Here is a 19,060-nt window from a genome sequence, read left to right as displayed (position 1 = left end):
TTTAAAGGGGGGCGAAAATGATTTCTGGGCACCATTGTTCTTGAAGGCTGTATTTTTAGATTTCTGTGTATATTAGCGGGCTGCAAGAAACACAGGAAAAGTACTTTAAACAAGATCAGACATGAGAACAAGCCCATTATTCACCTGTCACTCGGTGTTTTCATCACGGGAGAGGCGGACACGTGGCGGTGCTTGGGACTCGAGCTTGCGATACACAGTCTAAAGGTTAAGAGATACAATCTCAGTGGAGAGATGCAATCTCAGCTCATCATCCCTTTTGGGTGAATAAATTACACACCACGTCATTTATTCAGCTGATGATGTATGGACGTACTGACATTTTCCATAGAAAGGTGGAATTTACATCACTTGTTTAAAGGCTGCCAGTGCTGATGAGCACTGTCCCGTGCTTATTTGACAATTGAATTACTTAGACTTCAGTTCGAATAATTAACAAATGGTCAGTTTCAATGAATGTATACATAAAAATTAAAAAATACGTGTGGTATAATCAATTCTGTATTAGTAATGGGGTGCTGAGCATCTTTACTGGCAGCCCTGAGTTCGTGGTGAACCTTCCATATTACCGTAGCGGGCGCCAGTCTCTCCATAGGAGAGTAGGTGGCTACTCTCTGGAGCGGTGGGTGAGCATGGAAGCGCAGACCAAATGCCCCCCAGAGGAGCTCTCGAGAACTCTCTAGAGCTGAGGTCCTTCCAACCAGCAGTGGCGTGAATAAGTGATTGCAAAAAGGGGCATTACACCTTTATCTTCTGCTTGTTTTACCATTGCCTCTCCATAGGACCATCACTGTTGGTTGACTTCCCTCGATTATTGAATGCCCACCCACGGGGCATGATTGTCAGAGATTAATATTGCACGGCAGTGGAACCTAACGTAATTTTTTTTTAAAGCAGCGATTTTTCTTTTACCCGCTGAATGCAACTCATGTTGTCACGCGGCGTAATAATAATAACAATACTTTCATTTTACAATAACCCCCCATCATAACAACAGCATCCCACAACGCTGTACATTAATTATATATAAGGACCAAATCATCATATACGCAGTTGGCTAAGCACGGCGCGAAAGAAGCCCAGCACACATACACATACCAAGCAAATGGAAACCCCTACTACCAAACAAATTACCCTCATGTGACACGGGCGATGGCGGTGCTAAAGTCAGCCGCTGAAACGACGGCGTTTGCCGCTCAAGCGATGGATCATCCTCCCTCGGCACCTTCCGCGGCGTGGAAGGTGCCGAGGGTGGCTTTCGAGGCCGGCGTGCGTCTGCGTGAATTACTTCGCGAGTTCAAGTCCTGGGTTCTAGCAGCCGCCTGCCGTTCCTGGTGGAGCTCGCGGGGGGAGCGGTGCTGCGATCGGTGAACTCCACGCCGTCACCGAGGTGGAAAGAGAGCCACGGATACAAACAAACATAAAACGCAAAGCACTTCGCTCCAGGCTTCCAGGATCAGAGGCGTTTTACGCGGTAATTCTTGACCGGTAAGCCACCCGATATAATAACCTTGTAGGGGCCCTTTGCACTTGGCATTCCTGCGGGAGATTTCGGTGTAAGTAATACGGGGCCTCCTCTGCCGCTCGCCGGAATAATGAGGCGGATTGTTGCGTTCCGGCGGGCGGGCGGGCGGGCGGGCGGGCCTCGGTGGCGGCCAAAGAGGTCGGGAATGTTTGTTGACAGACACACTTTGTCATCGCCATTCTGAAGCCTCATGGCACGATGTTACACGCGCAGTACAGGGAGGCAGTGTTTCCACATTCGTGTTACAGAGAGAAAATGGTTCTCGGCCAATTTATAAGAGAGAGAGAGAAGGAAAAAAAAAACCCTGCTCAATTTGTAAGCAAATTCCTCTGAATTTTTACAAGTTGCTCTTTCAGTGTCAAAAAAAACCGAAATGTCTCGAATGAGCATTGAGTGCTGCTTATTTAAAATGGGTGCATCACAGTCACTGATGGATATTCCGCATACCGATCGGAGTGGACCGTCCATCATTGAACGACCATTTTAAGTTCCCATTGAGTTGTCGCCATGTGCAGCATAAATCGTTCAGAATCAGAAATTGGAATATGTATTTGTACCGGAGGAACCAGAGAGTGGTTCGTGTTTTCACAGCACAGCGGTGGCTGCACACGCGCCGAGCATCCGACTTGCTGCTCAGTGGTGGGGGGATGCTAACGGAGCCACTTGTTGTGTCATTGCACGGGCGTCTTCGCGAAGCAAGATTTTCTGACGAAAAATGAGTGAATGGCTTTGGTGGCACGCTGCCTGGTGGATCTCATTGAGATTAACTGCAGACGTCCTCCCAAGCCCAGTACAAAGTGAGGTGGCCAGGAGATGGCAGGACAGCAAATGCACCTCCCCCCCACCCCCCCCCCCTTCTCATTCGCATAGGTGTTCTATAGGTAACTCTTGTTTCCTCTCCAACACATGCACTACAAGTGAATTGGCTTAATAATCCACAGCAGAGCCTCTTGAAATGCAGACTTCAAATTCAATGCGGCTCTCCGAGTACATGAAAGATGTTGCTGAATGCAGCCCAGTGACAGCGTGGGGAGTTTCACAACTTTACATCCTCGTCGACTCATCCCATCGCCCTCCATTCGAAGTCAATCAAAAGTGATCGTCCTGTGGAGAGCCTGGCCATTGCCATGGGAATCTATAACATCGCCTCAGGGTTTACCAGTAGGAATGAGTGGCATGCCCCACACTCATCTGAGAAGAGACGCTTTTTTAGCAGCAGCAGCAGCAGGAGGAGGAGCAGTGAACGAAGTCTTGTGTCACGGATAGAGCCAGCCCCTGTGCACGGTTGCATGCAACGCGAGGTTGCCTCGTGATAGCGTGAAACTGGAGACTACTTTGGTACTGGAGATATTTTGAATGATCATCCAGGAACTGTTTAAAGGGGGGCATCTTTAATGGGGTGGGGGTGCCCGGATGGGAGTGTGGAGAAGTGAGGGCAGAGAGAAGGGGGGTGGAGCATCACCTGGTTGCGCTGTTACTCCACTCTTAGAGGTAAATCCTCTTCGCCTGACAAGACTGTCAGTGGAAGACATTGAGTCCGCGTGGGTGTTGGCACGAGCGTAGCTGTGTGGGTCTGTGGCGGAGGGCCGTGGGGAGGTGGAGGAGTGGTGGAGGAGGAGGAGGAGGAGGCGTTTGGGGAGGTGGAGTGCTCAGGCTCGTGATGCCAGGAGCTGCTCTGGACGGCTGCGAGCGATTCAGCTCCCGTGTGCCTCCCGGAATAAATTGCCTCTTTGTTCCGTCGAGCGAGCAAACCTCCCCGGTGCGCGCTGCTGGCCAGACAGCCTCTGTGTGTTTCCTCTTGGGCCAAAATGAAGGGAATTTAAGATATTTGTGTGGGATATTTTTCTTTTTACGGCAGGTTTGACTTGTTCATTCTTTTATAGCGTTTCAAAAATACGCCGTCCCCCCCTACTCCCCCGTCTCTCAAATAGGGGGCTCGCAACGTGTTTATTTGTCAGAAAAAAACATGTTTATTCAGGATAACGCCAGATTTAACGCTCATTTGATTTAGCGCAACGCTGAGCGCGTGTCCGTAGCGATACAAAGCGGCGAGTATGCACCCGCGCGTGCACGAAATGCCATTCTGAGAGCGTCCTCACTATCTCGTTTTAAATAAAGACAATGCTACGTACTGTGTATCCTAAGCAGACAATGTCGGAGGGAAAACAAATATATTGTCCAAGCGTCTCCCTGTTACCTTGATGAAATGGTGCAAATTCCACGGTTCAATTACTAAAGTGTGCATGTTATATGTCACACATATATAAACACTTCATGCCAATGATGCTTCAGTTCGAAATGCGGTGCGACCCGAGAACACGCCGGAGGGCTATACCGCGCGAACACAACATCAGAAAAGTCATCAACGGTGAGTGTTTAGACTCACGCATTATGTCCAAATCTCTTAGGCTAAATTAACTTCATGTAATACTGCAGCGTGGCATACAAGGATGCATCCCCCCCCCTAATTGGGCTCATCAGTAAGCCACGGGCAATCACAGACAGCGGCGTGACATTTGACGCCGTATGCAACGTAGACCACGGCGAAGCAAACAGGCTTCTAAATACGCAGAACGACGCGCACGTTCATTCATAAAAAAAAACAAACAAGCGTAGGGAGAAGGGAGTGGTAGCGATGGCTGTGGCCTCGGGAGTCAGGCGACTAGAGGCCACGTCCTGGAGCAAACCATTGTTTCCCAGAGAATGGATTCTCTGGAGAGTGCGAGTGTGTGCTGTGTACACCCAAAAAACACAGCCCCTTGTGATCATTCTGAGAATGGGAGAAGCTTGCTTGTTCCATCAGCAAAAAAAAAAGATTGTCCTCAGCCATTGGGTGTTATAAAGAAATAAATAAAGACTCGGTTAAAACGTCTCTGCTCAAACATGGATTGGGACAGCTGTCCCATCTGTGTTTGGGGGTCATGAATCAGGAGTGAAAATTCCACATTCCCATGGCAAGGGCTGGTCGAACGACTTGGCTACCACTGGTGACTTTCTATAAAGCAGTACTCATTTAATACACCCCTAGGGTTGTGTGAGTCGTACCGTGTTGTTGATATCTACATTCTGTCAGCGCTGATATAAATGTGCTTGGAATTATTTGTGTAAGTTAACTTTTAATGCAATATTACAGTTAATCGAACAGGATATCAAATGTTTTGAATGTACGTATGTTAACGTAGCTCTCATATTTCACATCTGCCTTGAGCAATGGGCTTATCTTGCTCATAGCGTGATGATGACCACTATGGCCAAGCAGGGCCAGCCAGTCTCTGCTCAATCATTGGCCGGCTGAGCCGCACGGTACAACAAAGAGGTTCCCTCGCTTTAGCAAGTTGGACTTTCGGTAGACGAGAGGTCGTGTACAAGGGAGTGCAACGGTATTTTCACAAAACTTGCTTGTGTAAGTGTAAATGTTTCCTCCGACTTTGGAACTGGCACGGCGCACCTTTCGCCCTTTGTACATAAACAACGCGCAACGAGTGGCGGCAACGTAAACAGTGTTTCATATCAACCGGACAATTACTATATATATCTCTGATTCTAAACATAAACAAACATCAACAAACAGGGCAAGAAAAAATAGCTTGGCATGAGTTTAAGGTCGGTTGGTAGCATTGCAACGGAGTTCTAAATCGAGACTTGGAAAAACAAGAGGTCCCAGCTCGCACAACGCCACGACCAAAGCGAGCGCGGCAGAGGAATCCGTTGCGTGATTCCACAAGAGGCTCTTGTGCGCCTCGCCAAGGGATATACTTTCTTTCGCCAAACTGTTTGGTCTCCCGTATCGCTGCGGGCACGCGAGGCGCGGGAACCAGGTGTGATCTCCGCAAGCGTAAATTCTGCGGCGCGCGCGGTTTCAGGCCGAGAACCCGCCCGCTGCAACGTGGCCGAGCCGGGGCGCCGATGATGAAGCGAGCGCACCTGGGGCGCGATGTTTGACTCGCTCGCGCTAGGCGACCCGCAAGTAGCCGCCGCGTCAGAGCGATGAACCGGGCGCTACCCAGGTCCTGGGCTCGCGGCCGGGGCGCCGCGGTGGCTAGGAGATGTTAACTACCTCGCCCGGTATGCAGGAGGTCGTGGGTTCGATCCCGATCCTGACGATGCCTGCTGTATATTTTGAGTTTGCGTGTCTCTCTCCCTGTGGTCGCGTGGATTTTTCTTCGGGTCCTCCCGGTTTTCCCCACCACATTTTAGAAGCGTGCGTAAAGAGTGTTTGGCTGCTATACATTCCACGTGATAATAAGCCACTTCGTTGGGTTATAATTTGTGGCCAGGTCGCTTGTGAAAAAGAGTTACATAGCTCAGTGGCGTTTACCTGGTTCAGAGAGTTATTAGCTGTGAGCGCAGGATCATCGGTGTCTGTAGCGCAGTGCGCTAACCACTACACTCCCGCTCCCCATAAATACATTAACAATCCGCTGATTCAATCAAGAGTGGATTGTAAGTTGTTAATTATTACAAACTTATTTTGGATAATAAAAATGCGGTGAACCATCGTAGTAGTATCGCATGAAGAAGCTCCGTGTAGAGTTAGCCTTGAGCAGTCCGCTGGCTACGAGCCGACGACTCTTCACCGTTCACGGCACTTTGTTGAAGCCACGTGGAGCGCCAGAACGGCGTTGTCACGTCACAACGCCACGACTCCATTCTCAACTATTCTGATGCATTTTAAGAATAGGTTTTACCCTTTCTGGCAACAAAACAGGAGGTGTGAAGATGTTAAAACACCAAACTGAAACCTTTTGCAAGGAATAATTTCTACGTTAACCACATATACTTGTGTTGAACATGCAAACGAAAAAAACATGCTCTGGAAAAATTTCGATTTAAAGCTTTCGTGACTGCAAGGATTCATCTTCTTTGGTTCATTCGGTAAAGTCACGTAGAATGAGAATAAAATAATAAATTAATTTAATAAAATAATACAATAAAATTATCACGACGTTTCGGCCACAACACAAGTGGCCTTCATCAGGTGAAGGGACGAGACTGTCTGGAGGACAGCGCTGGAGCGAACACAGCCAAGCTCAGACCGCGACCTTTACGCTGTGTGAGAAGAAATAGAGCGTCTTGACAAAGGAAGTAGCACAAAAATTAGCATTTAATTGGCGGACTAGCATGATGAACGGTGTAGAGGGGGTGAACATGTGCAGACAGGCGAGGGGGGGAGGGGTAGGAGAATTTAGCATTAAAATAACTGAGTGATTAGCTTGTGACTGGTCATAGAAATAGCTATGTTGAAGTCAAAGCCTACACATCCACAGAGGCACCTAGTACAAATCAAGCAGGAGAATTTAGCATTGAAATAACTGAGTGATTAGCTTGTGACTGGTCATAGAAATAGCTATGTTAAAGTCAAAGCCTACACATCCACAGAGGCACCTAGTACAAATCAAGCAGGAGAATTTAGCATTGAAATAACTGAGTGATTAGCTTGTGACTGGTCATAGAAATAGCTATGTTAAAGTCAAAGCCTACACATCCACAGAGGCACCTAGTACAAATCAAGCAGGAGAATTTAGCATTGAAATAACTGAGTGATTAGCTTGTGACTGGTCACAGAAATAGCTATGTTAAAGTCAAAGCCTACACATCCACAGAGGCACCTAGTACAAATCAAGCAGGAGAATTTAGCATTGAAATAACTGAGTGATTAGCTTGTGACTGGTCACAGAAATAGCTATGTTAAAGTCAAAGCCTACACATCCACAGAGGCACCTAGTACAAATCAAAAAGGAGAATTTAGCATTGAAATTGCTGAGTGATTAGCTTGTGACTGGTCACAGAAATGGCTATGTTAAAGTCAAAGCCTACACATCCACAGAGGCACCTAGTACAAATCAAACAGGAGAATTTAGCATTGAAATAACTGAGTGATTAGCTTGTGACTGGTCATAGAAATAGCTATGTTAAAGTCAAAGCCTACACATCCACAGAGGCACCTAGTACAAATCAAGCAGGAGAATTTAGCATTGAAATAACTGAGTGATTAGCTTGTGACTGGTCATAGAAATAGCTATGTTAAAGTCAAAGCCTACACATCCACAGAGGCACCTAGTACAAATCAAACAGGAGAATTTAGCATTGAAATAACTGAGTGATTAGCTTGTGACTGGTCACAGAAATAACTATGTTAAAGTCAAAGCCTACACATCCACAGAGGCACCTAGTACAAATCAAAAAGGAGAATTTAGCATTGAAATTGCTGAGTGATTAGCTTGTGACTGGTCACAGAAATGGCTATGTTAAAGTCAAAGCCTACACATCCACAGAGGCACCTAGTACAAATCAAACAGGAGAATTTAGCATTGAAATAACTGAGGGATTAGCTTGTGACTGGTCATAGAAATAGCTATGTTAAAGTCAAAGCCTACACATCCACAGAGGCACCTAGTACAAATCAAACAGGAGAAGTTAGCATTGAAATAGCTTAGTTATTAGCTTGTGACTGGTCACAGAAATGGTTATGTTAAAGTCAAAGCCTACACATCCACAGAGGCACCTAGCATAAATCAAACAGGGTAATTTAGCATTGAAATAACTGAGGGATTAGCTTGTGACTGGTCATAGAAATAGCTATGTTAAAGTCAAAGCCTACACATCCACAGAGGCACCTAGTACAAATCAAACAGGAGAATTTAGCATTGAAATAACTGAGGGATTAGCTTGTGACTGGTCATAGAAATAGCTATGTTAATGTCAAAGCCTACACATCTACAGAGGCACCTAGTACATGACGCCAAAGGGGCTGCAACCAATCGACTATCATATAGTAAACCGATGTGAAAAAACCTAAGTCTAAATTACATCAATATAATAAATGTACTCAATATATTCTTCAATAAGCTGAGCTATTAACTGTAACTGGGTACGCATTACACTATATAATGAATACCATATAGTAAATCAATAAAAAACTAAAATATAAACTACCTCAATGTTTTGATTTAAAGCTTTCGTGACTGCAGTAATTCATATTCTTAGTTTTTTCGGTAAAGTCACGTTGAAGAGAAACAACAAAATAACAAAATATATATAAAACAATAAAAAATTCTCACGACGTTTCGACCATAACTCAAACGGTCATCATCAGGTGTGTTGGTTTGCATAAATTTATTTTTAAACGGCAAATTTATTTATTTAAAAAAAAACGTTGGCGTCACGCGCAGCGATTGGCAGTTTGCCCAGGACTAGTCCATCTATTTTTTTTTGAAAAGAGGAGGGGGGAGACGAAATTTTTTATAATGTATGCTGTCTGAAAGCCACTGTAAGCGTGAACAATCAATCAAGAACTGAAATGATTTATCAAATCTTTCCAATGATTGCTAAGATAGAATCCATCTTCTCGGTTGAAATGGTCTCTGTGCTTGTATATGTGGATAGCCTCATGAACGAATCTCTCATGGAAGCCAGATGGCTTACAAAGAACCTCCGTCTTGGAAAAGTCAATGGCATGTGAGCCTACTGAATTAGAACAATGATCTGCTACGGCCGAGGTGTTGGTCCTACCGTGTTTAAGGTCTGCTTTATGTTCACGAATGCGGTCCGAGACATGGCGTTTGGTTTCTCCAATGTAACTACTACCACAGAGGCAACTTAGTTTGTAGACACCAGGGTATTGTATGTCCGGAATCACATCTTTTACAGACGGAACCAGATCACGGATTTTATGTAATGTGTTGAAACACAAGATCCAGGTCCGTTTCAACACATTACATAAAATCCGTGATCTGGTTCCGTCTGTAAAAGATGTGATTCCGGACATACAATACCCTGGTGTCTACAAACTAAGTTGCCTCTGTGGTAGTAGTTACATTGGAGAAACCAAACGCCATGTCTCGGACCGCATTCGTGAACATAAAGCAGACCTTAAACACGGTAGGACCAACACCTCGGCCGTAGCAGATCATTGTTCTAATTCAGTAGGCTCACATGCCATTGACTTTTCCAAGACGGAGGTTCTTTGTAAGCCATCTGGCTTCCATGAGAGATTCGTTCATGAGGCTATCCACATATACAAGCACAGAGACAATTTCAACCGAGAAGATGGATTCTATCTTAGCAATCATTGGAAAGATTTGATAAATCATTTCAGTTCTTGATTGATTGTTCACGCTTACAGTGGCTTTCAGACAGCATACATTATAAAAAATTTCGTCTCCCCCCTCCTCTTTTAAAAAAAAAATAGATGGACTAGTCCTGGGCAAACTGCCAATCGCTGCGCGTGACGCCAACGTTTTTTTTTAAATAAATAAATTTGCCGTTTAAAAATAAATTTATGCAAACCAACACACCTGATGATGACCGTTTGAGTTATGGTCGAAACGTCGTGAGAATTTTTTATTGTTTTATATATATTTTGTTATTTTGTTGTTTCTCTTCAACGTGACTTTACCAAAAAAACTAAGAATATACCTCAATGTTATCAATAAACTCTATATATTCTCCAATCAGCTAAGCTACCAACAATAAGTCGTTATATATCACAATGCTATATGGCGAAAAAATGGGTGGATTCTTACCCTCAACTTTAGCACCACGGATAGCTACGAGCCCCGTTCAGACGGACGAGTTCATCCACGGTCGGAACGGAGGAGGGGGAGAGAGACAGCTGCGAGGCGCTGTTATACTCCATGTTGTAAACCACACCATTAACCGTGGTGTGAGAGGTATTAAGAGGCAATGCCAGCGAAAGAGCTGTGGTCTGAAGGTCATCATAAAATACAATTAATTAAGAACCGAAATGGTTTAAAACATCTTTACAATGGTTACTAAGCCAGAATCGATCTTCTCGGTTGAAATTGTCTCTGTACTTTTATATGTGAATGGCCCCATGAACGAATCTCTCATGGTAGCCGGTTGGTTTGCAAAGAACCTCCGTCTTGGAGAAGTTAATGTCATGTGAGCCCACTGAATTATAACAGTGATCTGCCACGGCAGAGGAGTTCGTTCTGCCGTGTTTCAAGTCTGCTTTATGTTCGCGGATGCGGTACGAGATATGTCGTTTGGTTTCTCCAATGTAGCTACTACCACAGAGGCACTTTAATTTGTAAACGCCCAGGTACTGTATGTCTGGAACAGCATCTTTTACAGATGGAACAGATCACGGATTTTATGTACTGTGTTGAATCGGACCTGGATCTTGTTATTTCAATGCTAAATTCTCCTGTTTGATTTGTACTAGGTGCATCTGTGGATGTGTAGGCTTTGCCTTTAACATAGCCATTTCTGTGACCAGTCACAAGCTAATCACGCAGCTATTTCAATGCTAAATTCTCCTGTTTGATTTGTACTAGGTGCCTCCGTGGATGTGTAGGCTTTGACTTTAACATAGCTATTTCTATGACCAGTCACAAGCTAATCACTCAGTTATTTCAATGCTAAATTCTCCAGTTTGATTTGTACTAGGTGCCTCTGTGGATGTGTAGGCTTTGACTTTAACATAGCCATTTCTGTGACCAGTCACAAGCTAATCACGCAGCTATTTCAATGCTAAATTATCCGAACCAAACATTAAACTAATTTTCAATGGTACAGTATATTTTCTTTGGTTCTTTCGGTAAAGTCACGTAGAATGAGAATAGAATAATAAATTGATAAAATAAAATAACACAATAATATTCTCACGACGTTTTGGCCACAACACAAGCGGCCTTCATCAGGTGAAGGGGACGAGACTGTCTGGAGGACAGCGCTGGAGTGAGAAAGCCACGCTGAGATCACGACCTTTAAGCTAGCTTAAAGGTCGTGATCTCAGCGTGGCTAAGATAGCTTAAAGGTCGTGATCTCAGCGTGGCTAAGATAGCTTAAAGGTCGTGATCTCAGCGTGGCTTTCTCACTCCAGCGCTGTCCTCTAGACAGTCCCGCTTGTGTTGTGGCCGAAACGTCGTGAGAATATTATTGTGTTATTTTATTTTATCAATTTATTATTTTATTCTCATTCTACGTGACTTTACCGAAAGAACCAAAGAAGATGAATCCTTGCAGTCACGAAAGCTTTTAATCGAAATTTAACAGTATATTTTTTCAAGTAGTGGTATCCCAAACTTTCGCAGCAGCTTAAGTTCCCTTTTCACACCATCAATATGTAAACTCCCCCTCCCCCCCTCGCCTGTCTGCACATGTTCACCCCCTCTACACCGTTCATCATGCTAAGTCCGCCAATTAAATGCTAATTTTTATGCTAATTCCTTTGTCAAGGCGCTCTGTTTCTTCTCACACAGCTTAAAGGTCGCGGTCTGAGCTTGGCTGTGTTCGCTCCAGCGCTGTCCTCCAGACAGTTTCGTCCCTTCACCTGATGAAGGCCACTTGTGTTGTGGCCGAAACGTCGTGAGAATTTTATTGTGTTAGTTTATTTTATTAATTTATTATTTTATTCTCATTCTACGTGACTTTACCGAAAGAACCAAAGAAGACATGCTCTGGTAGTATATGAATTGTCTTTGAATCTGATTGGTCTACACCAGAGACGGCTTTCTTTAAACCCTAGTCTCACCACCAGTGTTAGACCAGAGGACGCCAAAAGGCGAACAGCACAAAGACAATGCCACTCATCAGAGCACTTATAGCTCTGATAGTAAGCAGCTACAAAATTGGACCTTTGTTCAGACTTTGATACTGCCAGAAAAGGTCCCATTTTGTGCGCTGCCTAACTGCGAGGAGGACAAGCAGATGGCAGCACAAAGACAGTGCCACTATCAGGACATTGAGAGCTCGGGGTGGGCAGCTACATCATGGGGCCTCTCTTGCCAGTACTGGCGAGCACGGCAAAGGAATCCGTACTGGCAAGAGAGGTCACATGAAATTCTCATACAATCGGTTAGAAAAAAAACAAACAACTGAAAACAGCATTGCAAATAATAATTGAACTTGTTGCTCGTTTATTTTCTACGGGGTATTGTATTCAAAAGTTGTGAACTTATTTAACGCCATGAGCTTGCAGTAGACCTGGAAAACGTGGTCAAGTGTGGCAGCCCAAACATGCATAATGCGAAATGACCACACCTGAAAAAACTGCACGGTGTAATGGTGCCTCGCATAATTAGCCGGATTTGGGCAAAGCCATTGGGGAGGGGCATTCTCCTGCAAAGGTTGCTAGGAATTTCATGGCGAGTGAACATTCGGTGCTACGCGTCTGCAGTGGTGGTCCTGAGGGCAGTAATGAAATCCCAAAATCCTATGGCAGGGACCAGTCAATACACCTCCGATTAGCACGGTTGGCTACGTACGGTGCGAAAGAAGTTCAACATACATAGATTGGCAAACAAAAATTGAGAAGTCAGTGGCTCCACGCTTAACAAAGGACGCCCGTTACTCATTGGGACTTTGCTTGTCTCTACAGAGAACAGCGCCTTCCCGGCACTGCCACCACTGGCTTTACACAAATTGGTACTCAATTTATCAATCCCTGCGACACAATGTGCCGAGTCGACTTCCTCTCCAGGATTTGTATGCACGTACAGAATGTTGAACGTCTTTTTTTTTTCTTTTTGACACCGTACGTGATCAGCCGTGCTAATCGGAGGTGCCGGGGAACGATTACAAAAAACTTGAACTTGCCACCTTGCGATTGTGAGCTAATGCAGAGCACAACATCGTTACAGAGAGACGTTTTCAAGATTGCTTGAATCAGATCTTCACCTCGAAAATGGGCAAAAGAGTGAGCGTGGTTTTTTTTTTGTTTTGTTACCAGCAGCAGCCGAAGGGCGATTTAATGAAAACTCAAAACGCGTCCCCCCCACCCCCCACCGTGGCTCACAACATGTGGCAGCCTTCATTTTGCTGATTAAAGCAGGCGTCTGGCCGTGAAGCCCCCAGAGCTCACAGCTGTGCGGCAGGGCAGGGCGTCTGGCCAAACGGACTTGAAGACGCGAAGACCTCCTGCCGTTAGGCCAAGGGCGGCAGAGGTGGCGATTAACGCATTGCAAAGAATCCGTTACGGTAATCGGATTGCCAAGGCAAGCTTTCATTGAGTCAAGCTCACGTCATAGTTGTAACGTGTAATCTGTTGTCACGTGTAATCTGTTCGCCACGTGTAATCAGTTGTAACGTGTAATCTGTTGTCACGTGTAATATGTTGTCACGTGTAATTTGTTGTAATGTGTAATCTGCTGTCACGTGTAATATGTTCGCCACGTGTAAACTGGTGTAATGTGTAATATGTTGTAAAGTGTAATATGTTGTCACGTGTAATCTATTGTCACGTGTAATCTGTTGTCACGTGTAACCTGTTGTAATGTGTAATCTGTTGTCACGTGTAATCTGTTGCCACGTGTAATATGTTGTCACGTGTAATCTACTGTCACGCGTAATCTGTTGTAATGTGTAATCTGTTGTCAAGTGTAATCTGTTGTCACGTGTAATCTATTGTCACGTGTAATCTGTTGTCACGTGTAATCTGTTGTCACGTGTAATCTGTTGTCACGTGTCATCTGTTGTCACTTGTAATCTGTTGTCAAGTGTAATCTGTTGTCAAGTGTAATCTGTTGTCACGTGTAATCTGTTGTCACGTGTATCCTGTTGTCACGTGTAACCTGTTGTCACGTGTAATCTGTTGTCACGTGTAATCTGTTGTCACGTGTAATCTGTTGTCACGTGTATCCTGTTGTCACGTGTAACCTGTTGTCACGTGTAATCTGTTGTCACGTGTAATCTGTTGTCACGTGTAATCTGTTGTAATGTGTAATCTGTTGTCACGTGTATCCTGTTGTCACGTGTAACCTGTTGTAATGTATAATCTGCTGTCACGTGTAATCTGTTGTCACATGTAATCTGTTGTCACGTGTAATCTACTGTCACGTGTAATCTATTGTCACGTGTAATCTATTGTAACGTGTAATCTGTTGTCACGTGTAATCTGTTGTCACGTGTAATCTGCTGTCACGTGTAATCTACTGTCACGTGCAATCTATTGTCACGTGTAATCTATTGTAACGTGTAATCTGTTGTCAAGTGTAATCTGCTGTCACGTGTAATCTGTTGTCACGTGTAATCTGCTGTCACGTGTAATCTGTTGTCACGTGTAATCTGTTGTCACGTGTAATCTGCTGCCACGTGTAATCTGTTGTCACGTGTAAACTGTTGTATTGTGTAGTGATGCCCACTTTGAGGGCGATATTGGCACGTAAAATAAAGATTGATTGATAGTGTTGTCCCTACTTGAAAATATAAATAGTACAGTGGTCATCCTAGTTAGTCGCCCAAAATCAGAGGTCGTCCTCTCAATTGAATGACCAGTGTTGGCTTCCGAAATGTTATTCCTCTCGGAAGGATCACAGGCCAAGTTGATCCTCAGTCAGGGTTTGAACTTGCAACCTTCTGATTGTGACGAGAATACTCGAAGCAAAGTGCCACTAGGCCGGATTATACACCATGCATTAGTAAGATCGATGTGATTATAATTTGTTTGTGAGGAAAGCAGTAGCAGCCAATGAATAGAGACCACACTTGATTAATATTAATAATCATCCATTATAGTAATAATCAATCCTCCCATGACTGTGGAGAAATGTTGCTTATTCCCGGCCATAGCTAACATCAGTGCTGAGTGATATCTGAACCAGTCCTGGGTCACCTCCGTCACCGACACACACAGTCCAGCATGGTGAAGTATGGTCAAACTCGCACCCATGGCCGACATGGTATGGGGAAGTCTCCACCTACCAGTGAATTAACAAAGGATTGTAGATTACTATCAATCATTAAACAAATCAGATTATTTACTTTAACAATACCAAATGTAGAATTATTGCTTTAAAAATGTCACGTAATCAGTAATCAGAAACTGAATAGGTCTCAAACGTAACCCCACCTGCACTCTGTGGGAGTTGAAACTAAACAAAAATTCTGCTGATCTCGTAACGCTGCAAGTGCATTTTTGCCGTGTTTACTCTGGTTAACTCGAATCCCCAAAGGTTTCCGCGTCGACAACGCATTTACTGAACCACAAGTCATTCTTCCACGCTAACACAAAACGAATTAAAAGCTGCAGAGTTTTATAGGGGGCTTCTCCGGGGGCTTTTACCGAAAAGGATTTTTTTCCTTCTGCCACCCTCGTGAAGCGTTTCTTGCCGGTGGTCTACACACGCTGCTTTTTCAGGCAAGGACATCAAGTAGCGGGAGCGTTGCTCCGAATGCTCTGCGCGTGCGCGCAACATTGCAAAGTGCCTCCGCGCTTAAAGGAGCGTGGGAGTGGTGCGCAATTGCATTGTCAGCCCTGAGCCAGAAAATGAAATTCCACGTAGGCATGTACCGCGCCATTTTATCCAGAGAACAACCACCGTCGGATTTTTATTCAGGGAATTACGTCTATATTCATGTTCGTTTCCTTTAAAAAAAGAAAATGTGTATGTTAAAAAATATATATAATCATTATCATAATCAGCCACGATCAATTCACTGCTGGACGAAGGCGTCCCAAGCCGCTGCCATCTTTCATGATCCGAGCAGATTTCGTTGCTCCATCCCCTCCACGGGTGACTTCCCGAATGCGTTCCATCCCTTGGCATGTGACTCCATCAGCATTCTTGCCCATCGGTCATTAACCCTCCTAGCGACTCCTCCTGCCCAAAGCCAATTACTTTTATCAGCAGTTCGAATGTTGTCTTTAACCCGCGTGGGTTCTCTAATCCGTGTGCTGCACTGTCTTTCTCTCAATAGTAATTTTCCCCAAAAAAATACTGGGAATTAATCTTGTTGACCAAAACAATGTCGGTGCATCCGTGCTCAAATAAGTTTCGCATATCTCATAGCCATTGGTGGCCCAAACACGAAGACTTTAAAATTTGCATTCTCACGATTGGCGCTGACATCTCTTCAAGACGATCGCGATTCATTGTCCATCACGATGGCATGATGGGCTGAGTCAATTCCCAAGCGGATTTTGAGTTTACTCAGAATCTTCTGGCTACTGGTAGTCAAGTGATCATGCCACGGTGCCACCCGGCCGGCTGATTTCTAAAGTTGAGACGTCGTCCTTGGATGCAACGCCCCACAATGCCTCCTTTCGCCGCAGCCTCCGGCAATGTGACCGGGTCACAAAGCGTCACCGCACGCAATGCCTTTTTAAACTGTCGACGTGCATTCGTGACACCTAAAGGGCACGTGAGCGTATTCACGAATTCCTGTTGGGAATGTTGAGCAAACGTGTAAAACGGCGGTGCTGTCTGTGTGGTAAACTGGCAAAAAGAGTCTTTAAATCCCAAGGGTTTACATCAGCTCGTGCTGCTGTTACTCCTGCTGCTGCTGTCTGACAATGGGACACTTCCTGGGATGCGGTGGTAACAGCAGGGCCATCAGGAAAATATTCCCTCCCTCTGATTCCATCCATCCAAGTGGCGCTGTGGTTAGAGTGTTCAACTCACAGTCGAGGCACTGCACGTTCAAATCCCAGTTGGAACCCAACCCCATTGAACTGATACAAATTAGTATCGCTTGTGGAAGTCCTGTATATAGAATGGCTGCCATCACGGGAATGTGGCATTTCTACCACTGGCTCAGCTTACTGCCTTGTATGAGCAGGGCACCATTGATTGTTTTTTTTTACAGGCTTGACGTTGGTGATGGCAATGCCATCGCGACCAGGATTTTGGATTGCAAGCAGTGCGTTAACAAGCTGGGGCATTCCAACCCAAAATGGATGGAATATAAATAATTGCAGCTATAAATATGCAGAGGTACCACGTCGAATGGGTTGCAAAAACAGTGGCGAGTGTTGCGAGAAAATTCTTGTTAAACGTTCCAAAGGCGACATGGGGTGCAAAGCTAAGTTCAAAACGATTACGACTTGTAAAATGTTACGCTAATATTCGTGGCCAAGTGCAGGGTTACTACAAAATAATATAACCCTACGTTTAAACATGTGATTGTAAAACGCTTTTTTGTGATTTCACCTCTTGTTGTTGAGTTCAACACAAGTGTTATATCCGTTAGACCCGTACAGTCAAACCTCATCTATTCACTGGATAGTTAAACGCGTATTGTGTAACATTGTTCAATGGAAAAATACATTGTGTAACATTGTACAATTTTAAAAGTCTATTGTGTAAGATTGAAAATTCGATAAGACGCTGGATTGAAGCCCACGGATGTATGAAAACATCACCACGGTGATGTAAATGCGTTTGCAGTTGTGCTGCATAGCTTCTCACAGTGTGGCCTGGTGACACCAGGTGTTGTTCATTTGTAGCACAATGGAGCTTTGTCAGGAAGTTGAGGAACCGGAGGAGCTCCCGAGCACGTAGAGTTAAACATCGTTTCCGAACGACGTGCGGCGCAACACGGAAACACATCGGAGAGCGAAACTTTTATTGATGTGGATTCATTTCTTTGGCACGATACAAGAAAGTTAGGTGATATCTCACACATTTTGAAAAGGTCGTCACGTGATTCACTTTCATTTGCCACAATAACGAAACTGCTGCTCCTAAAAATGCCGTGGCCACAGGTAGCAGCGGCAGGTGAGGAGGTGGCAGTCGAGGGAGGTTGTGGCACGTGAGGAGGTGGCAGCCGAGGGAGGTTGTGGCACGTGAGGAGGTGGCGGGTGAGGAGGTTGCAGGTGAGGAGGTGTCAGGCGAGGGAGTAGGTGGCAGCACTGGTAGGAGACAGTGGCAAGGGTGGGTGGTGGTGATGGTAACCAAAGGATGTGACGAGGACATTGATGAGGCAGAGGGCAGCAAGACGCAGCTTTTAGTAAAGCTTCGTTAAAACGCGTGCGTGTTTCTTTATATATATTTTACATGTAGATTGTAAATTTAGATTGTATGCATTACGCGTAATTTTACAACATAAGGGACCATTCAATTTGATGATTATTTTTAGTATTTCATGTATACATTTATATATTTTTCTACACGGATAAATATCTACTCTGCTCGTGCGCTTAAACATATTAATATTACGAATGGTTAATACGTGCATAGAGGATTGGCTGTAATTCTGTTGGCCCGCAGTTGAAAACTGCATTTGAAACGATCCCATATCTGATCATATGCCTCCCTGGTGCTTGTGCCGCTTGAGAAAACCACAAGATTCCAAAACGTGCATTCGCTGGTTCATCAAGTCTCAATGGACCCTGTGCCCATATCAGGGCATCGATTCGACCACTGGCTTGGGCCACCCAATGGACGCGTGGCGTTTTCCAAACTCTTCCGGTCTTTACTTGAATTAATACTGGGTTGGTGGGTTTTTTTTTCCATCCAGTTTTAGTTCAATATACAAAGTAAACCAAGTGACATCACACAACTCCTATTTTATAGTATGGTAGTCACTGCTGATTCATTCCTAGAATTGATCGTCAAACGATTAAACAAACTGACTCATGCCCTTATGCGATGTGGCTAAACACAGACACCACTTATTGTCAGTTTATTTTTTGCTGACGTGTTAAAAAAACAGCTATGCTTTCTCCATTAGCATGTTGTAATACATACACTGGATGTTTCATATTTAAATAGTTAACGTTATCGTGCGTTGCCGGGTTCGTCGTTACACCGATGAGTCGCGACCTGCAAAAAC

The sequence above is a fragment of the Petromyzon marinus genome, chromosome 10 (assembly GCF_048934315.1).
Source record: "Petromyzon marinus isolate PM22_M1 ecotype Great Lakes invasive population chromosome 10, UKy_Petmar_22M1.pri1.0, whole genome shotgun sequence".
Classification (NCBI taxonomy): domain Eukaryota; kingdom Metazoa; phylum Chordata; class Hyperoartia; order Petromyzontiformes; family Petromyzontidae; genus Petromyzon; species Petromyzon marinus.
This window is presented reverse-complemented; position numbering follows the sequence as displayed.